This window comes from Aythya ferina, assembly GCF_964211825.1.
Source record: "Aythya ferina genome assembly, chromosome: 1".
Lineage (NCBI taxonomy): Eukaryota > Metazoa > Chordata > Aves > Anseriformes > Anatidae > Aythya > Aythya ferina.
The window spans coordinates 21152854-21167149 of record NC_140296.1 but is presented as its reverse complement, the minus strand read 5'-3'; the positions used below and the strand labels follow the sequence as shown (position 1 = coordinate 21167149).

Here is a 14296-nt window from a genome sequence, read left to right as displayed (position 1 = left end):
AATTGTGGGACAAAAGGCTCGCGTTTCTTTTGGTGCTATGAAGATAAACAAGAGCATTGAGCATGGATTGATCTCTGTGGAGTTGTATAGAAAATCCTCTCTGCAAGCGGCTTGACTGAATCTTATTTGAGCAAAACAAGTACACAGACTGAACAGGCTGGCTTGGATAAAAGCAGTTGGCTAATTTGGCCGTGCTTTTGCCATTTTGTGATGTTATGCTTTGCAGGTAGTTTAGCTAGAGATCCATTCAGCTAGCTGAACAAATACATAGCTGTCTGGATCTCTGCATATTTAAATGAGTTTAATGACAATTTCTTCAGTTTTTGTATTTTTAACATGCCCTGCAAATGCCAGCCTGAGTAGCTCTCCTGTCAAGTTTCTAAAACTATTCAGTAAGTTACTTGTTCCTATAGATACAGCAGGTGTTCTGGTGGTACAGGGCTATTGTTCATACAGTGAGAATGTTTATCAACATCATGTTTAGAATCATAGACTCATAGAAAATCCCGAGTTGGAAGGGACCCACAAGGATCATCGAGTCCAACTCCTGGCACCACAGAGGTCTATCCAAATATCCAGACAGTGTGACTGAGAGCACAGTCCAAATGCTTCCCTAACTCCGACAGGCTCGGTGCCATGATTGCATCCCTGGGGAGCCTGTTCCAGTGTGTGACAACCCTCTCAGTGAAGAACCTCTTCCTGATATCCAGCTTGAACCTCCCCTGTCGCAGCTTGACACCATTCCCTCACATCCTATTGCTGGTCACTAAAAAGGATAGATTGGCGCCTGCCCCTCCGCTCCCCTCGTGAGGGAGCTGCAGGCCGCCATGAGGCCTCCCCTCAGCCTGCTCTGCTCTGGGCTGAACAAACTCAGGGACCTCAGCCACCCCTCATATGTCTTCCCCTCTAGGCCCTTCACCATCCTCATAGCCCTTCTCTGGACACTCTCCAACAGTTTCATGTCCTCTTTGTACTGTGGTGCCCAGAACTGCACGCAGTACTTGAGGTGAGGCCGCACCAGCGCAGAGTAGAGCGGGACAATCACCTCCCTCGACATGCTTGTTTTACCCGCTAGTGTTTCTACCTCCTCAGCATATGCCCCTGCTTTCTTTAGCAGTGCAATTGATACTTTTCAAAAAAAACTAATTCAAGGTGAAGATTTTTGGTCCTGCTACCATCCTCCCGATGAGCTACTGAGCTTTTACGTTTAGCTTTGGGGCATGAGGGAAAATCCAGTTTGCTGCATCGTGGCTGTTCCAGCCTTCTTTCTTCAACAGGTTTCATGAAGTTTCCCAGGAGTGTCTGGAGGCTTGTTTTTCAGGGCATGCTTGGTATTTTCTTGACTTGGGGTGCTCCTCAGCCTTTACCTGCTCAAGCATTTTCAGGAACTTGGCCACCATTTGGACTCAAGCACAAGGATTGTCAGACTCGAGCATCTTCTTCCCAGTGGCTCGTGAGGGCTGCCTCAGGCAGGGCAGGGCTGCCTTGCTGGCTGGCTGCCTCCTCTGCTCTGGTTTATTACGAGCCCTGAGAGGGCGCAGACGGGCCTGAAGCCAGGAATGAAGTGGCCAGAGTAGCCTGTTGGATGCTGCATATTCCCTTAGGCAGCCCCTGAAGGGCAGGATGTCTGAATTAATTCTTTAACGAGTCAAAGTGATGTTCAGGGACTCAAAATGAGCTTAGGAGTCCTTACGGCAATTGCCATCAGATGGGGCCGGTCAGTAAATGTGCGTGTTCCTGCTTTCCGAGAGACTTTGGGGAAAGAGGCGAGGTCATGGAAGCACAGCTCGTATCAGATCCTTCTGAAAACACCTTTGTGTGTTTCTTTATTACCTAGTCAGCCCTGGGTAAAAAGAAAAAATATATAGTCCAAGGAGCGCAAGTAACCTCTGATGTTTGTCATGCTTTAAAGGTAGAAGTGAAATCTCAAAGGGTATTTCAAGAACTGTAAGTTCGCTCATATTTCTCTTCAATACCTGTATTGTATCTAAATCAAAACCAGGGCTTTAAGAAAACAAGTCGGGTTAAAAGCAATCTGCTGCTTAAAAGCCAGTTTTATTACAGAGCTCGCCTGTGCTAATCTGCTGCTCTGGAACTTTCTCAGCTCTGCTTGGAGAAACAGATTTGATAGTACGCGAGCACTTGAAAGGAAGACTAATATGACAGGTTGGCCTGTTGCATGCATGGGACTGCCTTGAGTAGCTTTCAGTTTATAGTTTGCTGTTTGGCTTAATGCTCAAAGTAGTTTCCTTTTACTTAAGTACTAGAATAACTTTGGCTATGCTCTCTGACAGCGGTATGGCCTCTGTTACTTACACTACCATGCAACTGAGCTATTAACTGCACAGATGCTAATAGTGGCTTTTTTTTTTAAGGGGGATTTTGGAGAGGAAACTGGGAGTAGAAATCTAAAAGTAATTGAAATTGGCTTTGCCTTAGCCCCCCCCCCCCCCCTTTTTTTTTTATTAGTCTGTAGAGAGGAAAACTCTGTCTTTCCAGCCTTATTTTGATGTCTTACAGATTGACTTTACCTCATACAAAAGGTACAAACAGAACTTATTTTTTCACACTAGAGACATAATGTAGCTTAGAAACGCTAGATGATTTTTCATAGTGAACATGATTTTGGGAAGGTGCTTGTCTGTACTGGCAAGATGCTTGAGCACCAAGGTTATGTTGAAGCAAACCTGTCTTGTACAAATCGGTCTGCTCAATTCTGTTTCCTGTGGATGGCATACTTTCGGAGACGAGACAGGTTGTCTCACTGAGTATTTGTCCCACTGTGGCTACTGTTAGGTCTTTTATTCATTAATGAATGTGGATTTCGTGTTTGTTAACAATGGTAAAAGTTCTTCAGTATACTCTTGGCTATGTTATTGGCTGTTCTTTGTCTTCCTTGCAGAAAAGTTTGTCTACTGACACTGAATCAGGGCGATAATTATGTCAACAAATGATATTATATACCTACCATCGTATTATAATGGTGTGATGCTGTAAATATGCACTACTTTATAGGTATTTCTATATACATATATAGATTAATACCTCTGTTTATTCTCCTGCTAGTAAATTATAAGCTAAATGTTAATGCCCAAGCTGCAGTGTCATCTTTTTTTGTTTTTTGGCTGAGTTCTCCTTGGTAGTTTGTGGCCACCCAAGTGTACTAAACAAGCTTAATACAGAAACATACGTTTAAGACTCTGCAGCACAGAATCCCATACCTTCATATCTAAAGCAGAAGGTTGTGGTATCTTGATCTGAAGATAGCTGGTCAGCTAAGAGGTTAGCTTTTCTTTGGGAAATGACTTGGCAGATGCAAGTTCTGAACAAGAGCTTGCTCCTACTTGGGGAAAACTGGATTATTTTACTGAAAAGAGAAAAAGCGACTGGGACTTGTTTGTTGAAAGTAGAAGGAATTGAAACAAAAAGCCTATTTTGCTGAATGCATTTAATAAAGCTAAAATATCAAAACATAAAGACACTAAGGCATTCTAGCTTGTTAGCAAAACTAACAGGCAGCTTCCTCTTGGCAGAGTACAGTCGCTTTTAATAATTACCCAGATGTGTTAGTGTGCAGAACAAGAGTTTCTTTCTTGTGCTTTCTGTAGTATGAGTCACAAGCTATCTTGTGTGTATCATAGGCTGTTCTGTGGTCAAATGTCTAATATGTATGGATAGCAATAGACAGTCCCATATAGAGCATTCCGGAAGAAAATGAAAATGGTGTAATCAGCCTAATCCTGGTCTTGGTTTAAAGAGAACAGGGTTTTAGTATGCTATATGAAATCCCCAGTCTTCCCAGGATGGACATGTGCTTCTTGCTAAAGTTAAAATATTAAAAAATAATGTCAAACTGAACAAATGTGGTATTGTCTTTCATGGCATTTGAAGAATAATGACGATGAATTGTCATTTCGACAGCAGTTGGTTCTATAATTATTTCTTGTACTGCAAGCTTGGCCCTTGGAGCACTCAGAGCAGCATTGCAGAAGGCTCGTGGCTTTCAGGATGGGGTCTGTGGCAGTCGTGGGGCACTGGATGGCCAGTTTGGATGTCAATTTGTTGGGCTGAGAATGGTGAGATTTTTAAAAGAAATAAATCTTAATCACCTTGAGTGAGGGTTTGCAGTGGAGGTTGATGTTTGGAAGATGCCATTCCAGTTATCTGTGTTACTCTTCAATCTAAGGGAAGCCCTGTTGCAGGAAATCAGCAGCTTTATTTCAGAAAGCTAAAACGGTAGAACAACCACTTTTGGCAGCGTGCACTGCCAGGAAACTTAATCTGTGAGATAGTGAGATGACTGCTTAGTGAAATCTTCAGTCAGTTTTTCCATATTAAGAAGTTAAAGCCTCTTTTCCTTCCTACTTGTCTTCTCCCACGGCCTGAGCCCCCAGCTCATGGGCCAGGGGGAATTTCATGTGTACTCCTTGATCAAGACATCCCATTGCCTCACTGAGAGGCATGCTCTGAGTTTGCTCGGAGATGAATGTACTGCTGACAGGACAGAGGTGCCTTTGGGGTACATTTTCTTCCCTATTTGCTAAGTTCCCTGGCCCTTATATAACCAGTTTGTTATCAAACGGAAAATATCCTTAAATAATTATCTGTACCTTTTGATGGTCCAGTTCATCTGGACTTTCAGCTGCCACTGGAGACATAAGACTCACTGATATCATCTGTTTATCTAATTTTAGTCAAAGATTGGGTCTGTACGTAATAACCTGAGACTTGCTGTACAGATTAAAGATTCTGTATATAGATGTTTTAGATTACTTGGCTTACTGTGAAGAGATTTCAGCTTGAAGTCAGATTCTAAACTATAAAAATCATCTCAGAGCAGCCATCTAATATCTCTGGGTCCTTCGTATAAATGTTTTTCTTGGCACGATAGGAGATTGTAGTGATCAGGCAGAATCACGATGCAATTAACCAGGCAGGTATTGCTGAGTAAAAGCAATGACAAAAGTCATCCGTGCTTTGAGAATGGATTCTTGCCTTGCCTCACGTTTGTAGTGATGCTGGCAAGATGCTCTGTATTTGCGTAGTATTTTCAGTTGTTGCAGTTCAAGCAAACGTGGTGAGGTTACTCTCAAATAGATTTGGAGAAACAGATGAGGTATCGCTGGAAACGCTTGAGTGTAGTTGTGGTATTCGAGCTTATCAAATCCAAGTATGTATTACCGTATATACCAAATAAACATGGGTGATGAACTGGCTCAACACCAGAGCTCAAAGGGCTGCAGTGAGTGGGCTGTGCCTGGCTGGCAGCCGCTCACTCGCGGTGCTCCCCAGGGCTCCGTTCTGGGGCCGGTCCTGTTCGGTGGTGTTATCAGTGGTCTGGGTGCAGGAGAGGAAAGCATCCTTAGCAGGTTTGGAGATGATACTAAATTGGGAGGTGCTGTCCCTCTCTGGAGGGACAAGAGGCTTCGCAGAGGGATCTGCATACCTTGGAGCACTGGGCAATCAGCAATGGCCCGAAGTTCAACACAGGGAAATGTGGGGTGGGTGCTGCAGCTGGGTTGGAGCAGCGCTGGGCACAGGCACAGGCTGGGGGGTGAGGCTGGGGAGCAGCTAAGCAAGAAGGGACCTGGGGGTGCTGGTGATATTGTGGCAGGCTTCCTAGAGAGCTGGTTGATGCCTCATGCCTGTCAGTATGAAGGGACATTTGGGCAATGCTCTGAATAACAAGCTTTAACTTTTGCCTGAAGTGGTCAGGCAGTTGGGCTTGGATGACTTTTGTAGGTTCCTTCTGACTGAGCTATTTTGTGCTAAATCTTTTCATAAGGGAAATGCAGGTGTTGCTTGATGACCTTCAACAGACTTCTGTGGAAAGGCAGTTGCTCCTTATAGTAGCATCTTTTGGAAAAAATACGTTCTTATACTCTTCGGTTAAATAGAAACTTTCAGGGACTTTGTGAAGAACCTTGTTGGGACTGATTTTGAAGGGTTTCAAAAGGTTTTTGCAAGGTTTTTGTTTTTCTAATGTGGTACCTGTAGAAATGGTTTAGGAAACACCAACTATCTGCTTAAATAAAAACGAATCTTTCAACACATCTTAAAGGGTTTTTTAGTGGTGAGCAAGGTTAAAGTTCTTTGCAAATGTGTATTGGTGTCGCAGTTGATGCGTTGTATTTTAAAGGTAATTTCATTGTACCTGATTGTTAGTGGCTAAGTACTTGTGTAAAGCATAGCACCTCAGGTTTCTGCAGGAAGGACGTTAGGAGGTTCTGCAGGATGACTGGAAATGGGAAATTCTTTAATCAAATAGGGGTAATCCTTGGTTAAATGCTGCTGAATGCTTCTGGCAGCCAAATGAGTTTGCAGATGCTACCAAGCTGTGAGGCTGCTTGTGCCTCTTGGTGTTTTTGGACTGGGTTTTCGAGTGATTTCTTACGAGAATGGCCCGAAAGAGATCAGATGCAGTTAAAAAGATGAGACTTGAGATCTTGCTGTGGACAGGAGTGCTCAGTTGGATGAACACAAGATGGGCAGCCGAAAAGGAGTCAGTGGTTCACAACTGCTTGTGAATTGGGTGTTAAGCTGTGTTGGAAAAGCCAAAAGATCAGCTGGAAAGTACAGCACAGGAATACAGCCTACTCTGTTCAACAGAGACTGCCTCATCTGTGGCCCTGTTTAACCACGTAGTCATAGCCTGCTGTCCATACCATTGTGAAGTTTGCTTTTTGGCTTTGTGGCACAGTTTTAAGGGTTGGAGAAGGCCAAGGTAGTTTTTTGGATGCCCTTAGATGCCCTTTGGATGCCCAATCCTTCTCACTGCAAAAGTGTGAAAATGCTTGTCTGAATTTTTGTGAGTAGAACACGAAGTCCATGTTGTTGTAGAGTAGATTATATTAGAACATGAATATTCTCATGAATTATCAGGTTCTACTTGTGTTTTGAGTTTCGGTTTAGTTGGCCATAAACCACGATTTTTGGATCAGTTACACATAAGCCAGTGACAGTGCACCCAGCAAACACTGCAACATTTGAATCTGTATTTACACACACCATTGAGCTCTAAAATAGAAGCACTTAAAATATGTGACAATACATATAATCAGCGTTTTGAAGGTAGCTGAATTGCAGGAAGTCAATAAAGAGGGGAGGCAGAGCAACCTGGCTAACAAATCCCGCAGCTTGCCGCTCTGCTCAAGGAATGTTCTTTACCAGGCGTTGTGGTGATGTCCTTTGCACTCCTGCTTGTAGCCAGGTCTGTGGAAGTTGCCCATCTGCTTTCAGAGACTTGTTTGCTCTCCTGCTTGAGTTAGATGCCAAAACTTGGAACGCTGGCCAAAGTGAGGGTCTGTTTCAGAAATGAGGTGGTATTTCTTGCGTGGTTTGCAGAGAGGTTCCAAGGTGAGCGTTTGCACATGTGCTATTTAGTGTGGAAAGCGCTTCCAGTGACTCCTCTGCCCAACAGGTGTTGCTCTAAATGCTTGTATCGTGTTTCAGCAGCTTTGGTTTCCACATTAGTTTGTCTTGCCCGTACATTTGTTATCCCGACTCTGCCAGACGGCTGTACGGATCCCTCAGGTAGCGCAGCCAGACGGCCTGAAACGAAGGACTCTGCGCCACGCAAACACGTGCTGAAGCTTCTAAGTCGCAATCAAGATACAGTGGGAAATTTCCCATAAAGTGGGGCTGGTGAGTGTTATCCTGAGGGGGGGTTATGCAGTGAAGTCCTCCATGAAGACATTTAACCGGGGGTCAGGGGACGTGGCAGGCATTTTGCCTTAAAACTTTCAGTACAGTAAAGTAATTGATACACGCGATTACTCAAACTATCTGCTCTTAGGAATGAAGCAGCAAAAGCCATAAAAATAATTCTTGCACGGGTGCAATGCATCGAGCTGGTCCATTGGCGTGTTCCAGAGCAGTGGCTTAGCAGGTAGCGTGATTTATATCATCATGTGGACTTAGAGGGGTTTGGAAATGATTTACAGGATGGTGGAAGAAGTTAACTTGGGAAATCTTTAAATGCTGTAGCTAGCAGCACGTTGTAGATTTATGATAGATATAGCATGAAAACAAGTAGTTGACTTACCTTAGAGTTAAGCTAACGCTTAGTGTTAGTTTAACATCTCACTGTAGCAGCTTGTTCTGTGAGGATGGATTCAAATCCTTTGAGATGGAGGAGGGAGCATGCAGGAGGGGAATGCAAAATGTAGAGGCCAAAGAAGGCCAGAACATGCGATTGATTTATCCTTAATGAATATTTGGCTCACTGAGGTTACAGATCCAGGGGTGAGTCCTTGCCCTGCTTTGGATGAAGAGGCTTTCTTGTCTGTCTGCATCACGCTCCTTGCCATTTAGTTTTCTTTTCAAGAGCTCTTGCCTTGTGGTTCATACATTACTCTGTGCTTAGAATGAAACACAAACGTAGCTGCTGCACAAATGAGATTTCACCCATGTTATCATCCCAGTGGCTCTGTAAGCCTTTCCAGGGAATAGCAGGGAAGGAAGGGGAAAAGGAGATTCGTAGCTCATCTTAAAACAATTGGCCAGTTTCAGCTTGTTTTGTAAGATTAAATTTAGAGAAGAGTTGTTATCCTGCAGGCTTCTTTTGCACCCGAGGCTTTTAAAAGTCCAAATGATTTCATTTTATTTTTTCTTGGCAAGTATTTGATGCTGTTGTTCCATACTGGATACCAAACCGCCTCACCCACTGATGTTTCTTACTGTAGCATGCAGACTTCCCGAGCTCCCATGGGAGCGAATGCACTCTACAGTGTGCTGTTGTTAAACAAAATAGAACAAAAACCTCTAAATAAGAACACTTAAGGCTTTGTTACAAAACGTAGTTCTTGTGATAACCAGTCCTGTTGTTTTTTCAACTGTTGTTCTCAGTGAAGTCAGCTGAGCTTCATAAAGTTAACTCCGTTTTCGTTGCCTTCCAAGTTAACTCAAGGTATCGTGGTTTGATTTTGAGCATTTGCTGTGTTAAATTAAAAAATAATACTCTGGGAAATCATAGAATTTGCTTATGTTAGTGTAAGCTTTTAAATCCAAAGCTGGCCGTAGCAGGTGTTTTTTCTGGGGCTTTAGAAAGTGAGAATATACAAACACACCATTAAAAAATTTGTTAGGTTCTGAGTGCAGTCCAGAGAGAAGACCACACAAACTCTGCCCCAGGATGTTTTCCTTTTCTGCCCATCAACAAATGCCATTCTGCTGTGGAGATTTATAGCAGTGTGCTAATGATGTTACTCCATCTTCTGGATGGACAGGATGCACACACAAAACAGTAAAATCTGCAAGTTTGTTTTTAAGACGGTAATGCAAGTTAAATGGGTTGTGTTTGTGCTTGGAACTTGTTAACATGGAAATGGGGAAATAAACAGGAAGAGCACATGGGGTAGGTTTGTTCTGGAGCACACCTCCTTGTCTTGAGTTCAACTCAACGTGAAGGCTACAACATTAACCCTTAACCACACTTGGGTGAGGTCGAATTGCTGATACTTACAGAATCAAAACCCAGCCCTTCCCTTAGTAGTATCAAATGCACAGAAGTAGAGGAGAAATAAGAGGATTTCCTTAGCTTCCTCAGATTTCTGGAGCCCTGCAGTTGACTGTAGTGTGATCTTTTTAATGTGTTTGTGGGACAGATCTGTCTGGTATGCCACTATAACGGGGTCTGATTGGCAGGACCCTGTATAGGATTCCCTGGAGCAGCTGGATGCTGTGTGTGTATAAAGGAAGTTTTGAGGCAAGGAAGAAACAAGTTCAGCATGGATAGGTGATGTGCTTTGTAGTATTCTGTTGTTTGTTTTTTTTCAGAATTGCTCACAAACTTTCCATTTACTCTTGATGGGCATTCACCAAAAACTTCAGTGATACTCCACAGGTCTGAGTTTATCCAGGCACTTTATTAGGACTGGTATTGATTTCTCCTCCATCATGCTTCTTCTGGTGTAGGATTGATTTATTCCTGCTTGATGTGACTCAAAGAAGAAAGTTATCCCTTGATGTCAAACACAGAGTAAAAGCTAGGTATCAAAGTAGAGATTTCTGTTGCAGTTACCAGTAATGAGTTGCCCATGGAAGAATGCATTTCCCCACGGTTTCCAAATGTTTGTTCATCTGCTTACTGAGGAAGTCTGTAATATACCCGGTGAGATTTGGGGTTGCTTTCTTTTTGCTTAATTGCACTGGCCTACAGGATCAGTAAATAGGCTTTTTTCTTTTTTCTTTCTTTTTTTAATTTTAAACAACATTTGTAAGTAGTTGGAAGGAACACAAGTAGGAATGAGTGTTTCTTCACTGTGTCAGCTATGAGGCTGTATGTTAGCAATGCACATGTTTATGGAGAGCTTTACAAAATACAGTTTAAATGGGATGCTTGGTAAGTCTTTTTTTTTTTTTTTTTTTTTTTTTTTTGATGGTGTATTAAACCTGCTACTAATTCTGTGACATCTTACAGACGAGTGAGTTCATGGACCAGGGAATGAATGAGATAAGGCATATACATAGCCACCATAATAAGTTGTGCAGAGGCTAGTAATGTCATCTCATGAGAAACATCACCTTTTGGAAGTCGTCCTCTTGCTGTGTGCCTTCTTTGGCTCTTGCTTTCTTTGGGCAACAGATGCTGGATATTGAATAACTCTGTTGCTCCTGCCCTCTGGTTCTCCTCCTCCTCTGCAGAAGCAGATGGCTTGCCTTGGTCCTTTGGGGTAGGGGGAGAATCGGTGGAAAATGAAGGAATTTCCTGTGCAGCACCAAAGGGCTGGCACTTTTTCCAGCAGACAATGAGAGAAGGTATGACTCCTTGCACAGCAGTAAGCAGAGAGAGAGGGCAGGGGCTGTTTCCCTCTGCTTGAATTAGTCAGAGAAGGTTTTTCTTCATCCTGAGAATGGATTGAGAGGAAAGGGGCTAACCCTGCATTTGTGAGCAAGAGAAAAGCTAGAGGAAGCAGTGAAAGGGGGAATAAAAACACTCCAAGATCTCAGTCCTTGGGTTAAAACTCTGTTATTGAGGACATTACTTAAAGTGCACCCCATACCATCGCTGGGATTTCTGTGAATGCTGTTACTCCGTAGTGCTGCTCCTGAAGTAGACACAGCAGCTGTCCTTCCCCAAAGACACAGCCTGGTTTTTCCTGGACCGATCTGTTATGGTTTAAGCGTGGTCATTTATTTTGTGTTTATTTTTCAGGGACAGGGTAAATAAAGCATGCTGTGAAGTCATAAATCTAATCCCTCACAGCTTAATGGGGAGGGAGAGATCGACATATTCATTATTGTAATGAAGAAGGTGCAAAATGTAATCTGTGTCTGAAATTGTGCTGACAGCACCCCGTACAGTCTGTTGTTGTACTCATTAATTTAATCTGCAAATTTGTCTCCAGTTTTGGGTTGGTTTCTTAGTTTGAGTCAGAGGAAGTTTGGAATACCATACCAATGAGTGGGGCTGGAGAAAATAAATTGAAAAGCAGCTTCTACTCCCTTTTTCTTTCATTTTTTTTTGTGTGGAAGTGGCCCAATTCTCTTCCCACTTGTCTCACCCTGAGTAAGTTCAGTCACGTAATGGTCACTCCGCTTACCTGATGCTCTTTGCCTGTTCTTCCTCCTCCTCTTCCTCCTCCTCTTCCATTCAGTAATGCTGTTTTGACTGTTCTCAGCTTCTTCACCACCCAAAATTGTTTTCATCTCCCGTGTTTCTTGTTTATTCTCTTGCCTACATGCTATTTTGCACCCTGCTTTTACTCTTAGGTCACCTCTCTCCCCTTACTGGCTTTTTAATTCACTTCCCACAGTTCTGGGTGGAAACTGGAGATCGAGGACTCCTCTGTAACAGGCCCCGTCTGGCTCGGGACCTCCCTGAGCTGCCAACTGCTGGGGGCCGAGAGGCTTTTTTGGGGGTTATTGGTATGTGCCTGCTGTACATCTTGTTCCTTGCTTGGTTTTGGCCACTGACATGACAGTGAGCCTCTGTTTTGATGAACTCGAGCTATTTTTGTGTCATATTTTACTGTCTTTATTGATGTAAAGCTGATCTAGTCCAACCTGAGAGTTTTCTGAAAGAGCTGATTTGGGAGTTGGCACGGGCTTGGAAGTGCTGTAATATCCAGCAGATTTGTGATGTATTTCAGACTTCTTTTTTTGCTTTTTTTTTTTTTTTTTTTTTATTAAGGGTGTTATTCAAGGCAAGTAAAAATATGTAGCCTCTGATCACCAGTCTGCTCAGTCTTGGTGCTCAGTGCACTGTGGTGGATCTCTGTCTTGAAAGACATCAGACGAAGCTCAGTCAGTGCTAGGCATGAAAAACATTATAAAAATTAGATTTGGATCTCTGGTGTATTTTTCTGTCTGGAAACAAGGCCATTTTTATTTTAGCTGGAAGAAGACAAAGGAAAAAATCCTTTATCATGACATTATGAACACAGGCATTTATAGATCATTTATATAATCCTCCTGTAGCATAAATCTTCTCAGAAAGACTGAAATCAATGGGAAGGGAACACTTTTATTGCTGGTTATTTCATTAAAATGTTATTGGGAGTGATTAGGGTCCCAAATAGCTTGGGTTACTGTGGTGAAACTGCAGGTTGGCCTAAGCAGCTGGGGGGCAATCCAGCCCTTTGTGGGTTAACCTTGGCTATGTTTCTTTACTAGGTTCTCTTCAAAAGTATTTGTCCCATCCTAAGATGTCACATATATATGTTAATAGACTGCTTTTGTTTTAATTAGCCAAATAGTTGAAAGGAGCTTTCTCAGGAGCTCAGCATGAGCTGAAATACGTCGCTGTGGTGGCCTTGTGCCATCTGCAGAAGAGCAGCACTGCATTGTAGGGGACAACGTGGAACAGTCCGAGATGGAAGATGCTTCTGCATGTCTGTATAATGTGAGGTGTAAGGCAGACATTTCCTCTTCTGCAGGCTGGGAAAGTGTGGGGGAACAGGTGTGTTTATGGATATGCTATGTATGGGAGAATGCTTCTCAGCTGGAAGATGAAATCCACGTAGGAAGGGTTTCTGTGGGATGTTTTGGACAACTCAAGGTCTATATTCTCCAACTGTATTTCTATCTGTGAGCTTTAGGATGTGCAGATCCCGTAGAAAATGCTGGTAGACACTAATCATGTCTTCCATGCATGCTATATTGACGTTTTTATACCTGTCACCCCTTACGTAAAATAGTCATCTAACCTACTACATGTGAGGAAGAGAATTCCATACATAGTTTTTCATCACTGTATTCACAGAAGATGAATGATTTTGCTGTTTTTTTATAGTGCACAGCGACAGCATGTGAAAGCTTAAATCAAGGAATTCAGAACGTGTAGTACAAGGAAACTTTTTCTTTGTGCTCTTTTTTCTCCATCTCTTCCTTCCAGGTATAGATGGTGGAGAAATCACCAATGAAAGTATTTTAGGAGTGTAAACTTGTTTCTGACTATTTCAGTAGTGGGATATGGAACTGAAATTTCTTGACTCAGGTGGATTTGGCATGACAAAAATGTAACTTTAAATACTTCTTTTGCCATCCTTGTTTGGGGGGTTCCTGTATGCAGGTTTGTGTACATCTTTGGTTTGCTCAGCCACTTGCAAAGCTACCAGCTTCTGTTGTGAGTTGAACATACAGGGGAAAATCCAGATTCCACGAGTGCTGGCTTTAGCTCAAGTAATCTGTGTTCTTCAGGACCACCAGATGTGTAGTCCAGAGGAATTAGTTTAGCTACATTTTTTTGTCTTATTTTTAAAAAATCTTTCTATTAAACTGGAGATACAAATATGAAATACAGCACTTGATAACAGTTTGTGGCTTTATAATCCTCTGGAGAAGTCTGCATCTATAAAAACAATGAGTGGATTGCAACGATACATAAATAACATATTTTCATTTCTAACAGTTATAACTCTATTCTAGTGACTTTTCTTCTATAAAGCAAATATATATGTGTATATATAGATTTCCTTTAGACCACAACTGAAAGATCGTAAATCGAGTACCTTTAAATATCAATAGCAGAAGGATGTATAAAACTTGGTTTAGCACAGTGTAGAACTGCATGATTTTGAGTGCATCTCCTATTTCCTAGTTTTGGTTGGTTTGAGTAGAGGAAGCAGATGAGAAATTGAGTGAGGATTTGCTAAAACAAAGGTGTTGTATTTGCATATGCCTTTTTTTTTTTTTTTAACAAAATGAAAAAAGGGAAAACACTGCAGTCCAGCAGGTAGTGATAATTTGTCACCAGTGTTTGAGTTGCTGGCTGCTGAAGTCTTCTTTTTTCATATTCTGCTATCCCATGTTCCATGAATCAAGACCTCTTTCAGAAAGTGTATATACACTTGAG

General features: G+C 42.4%; 1 protein-coding gene across 7 annotated transcripts in view; it reads left to right on the top strand.

The window, feature by feature from the left end:
* ATP8A2 (ATPase phospholipid transporting 8A2) overlaps positions 1 to 14296 on the top strand; it is a 311180-nt gene that overhangs the window by 102263 nt on the left and 194621 nt on the right. The window lies entirely within an intron of this gene.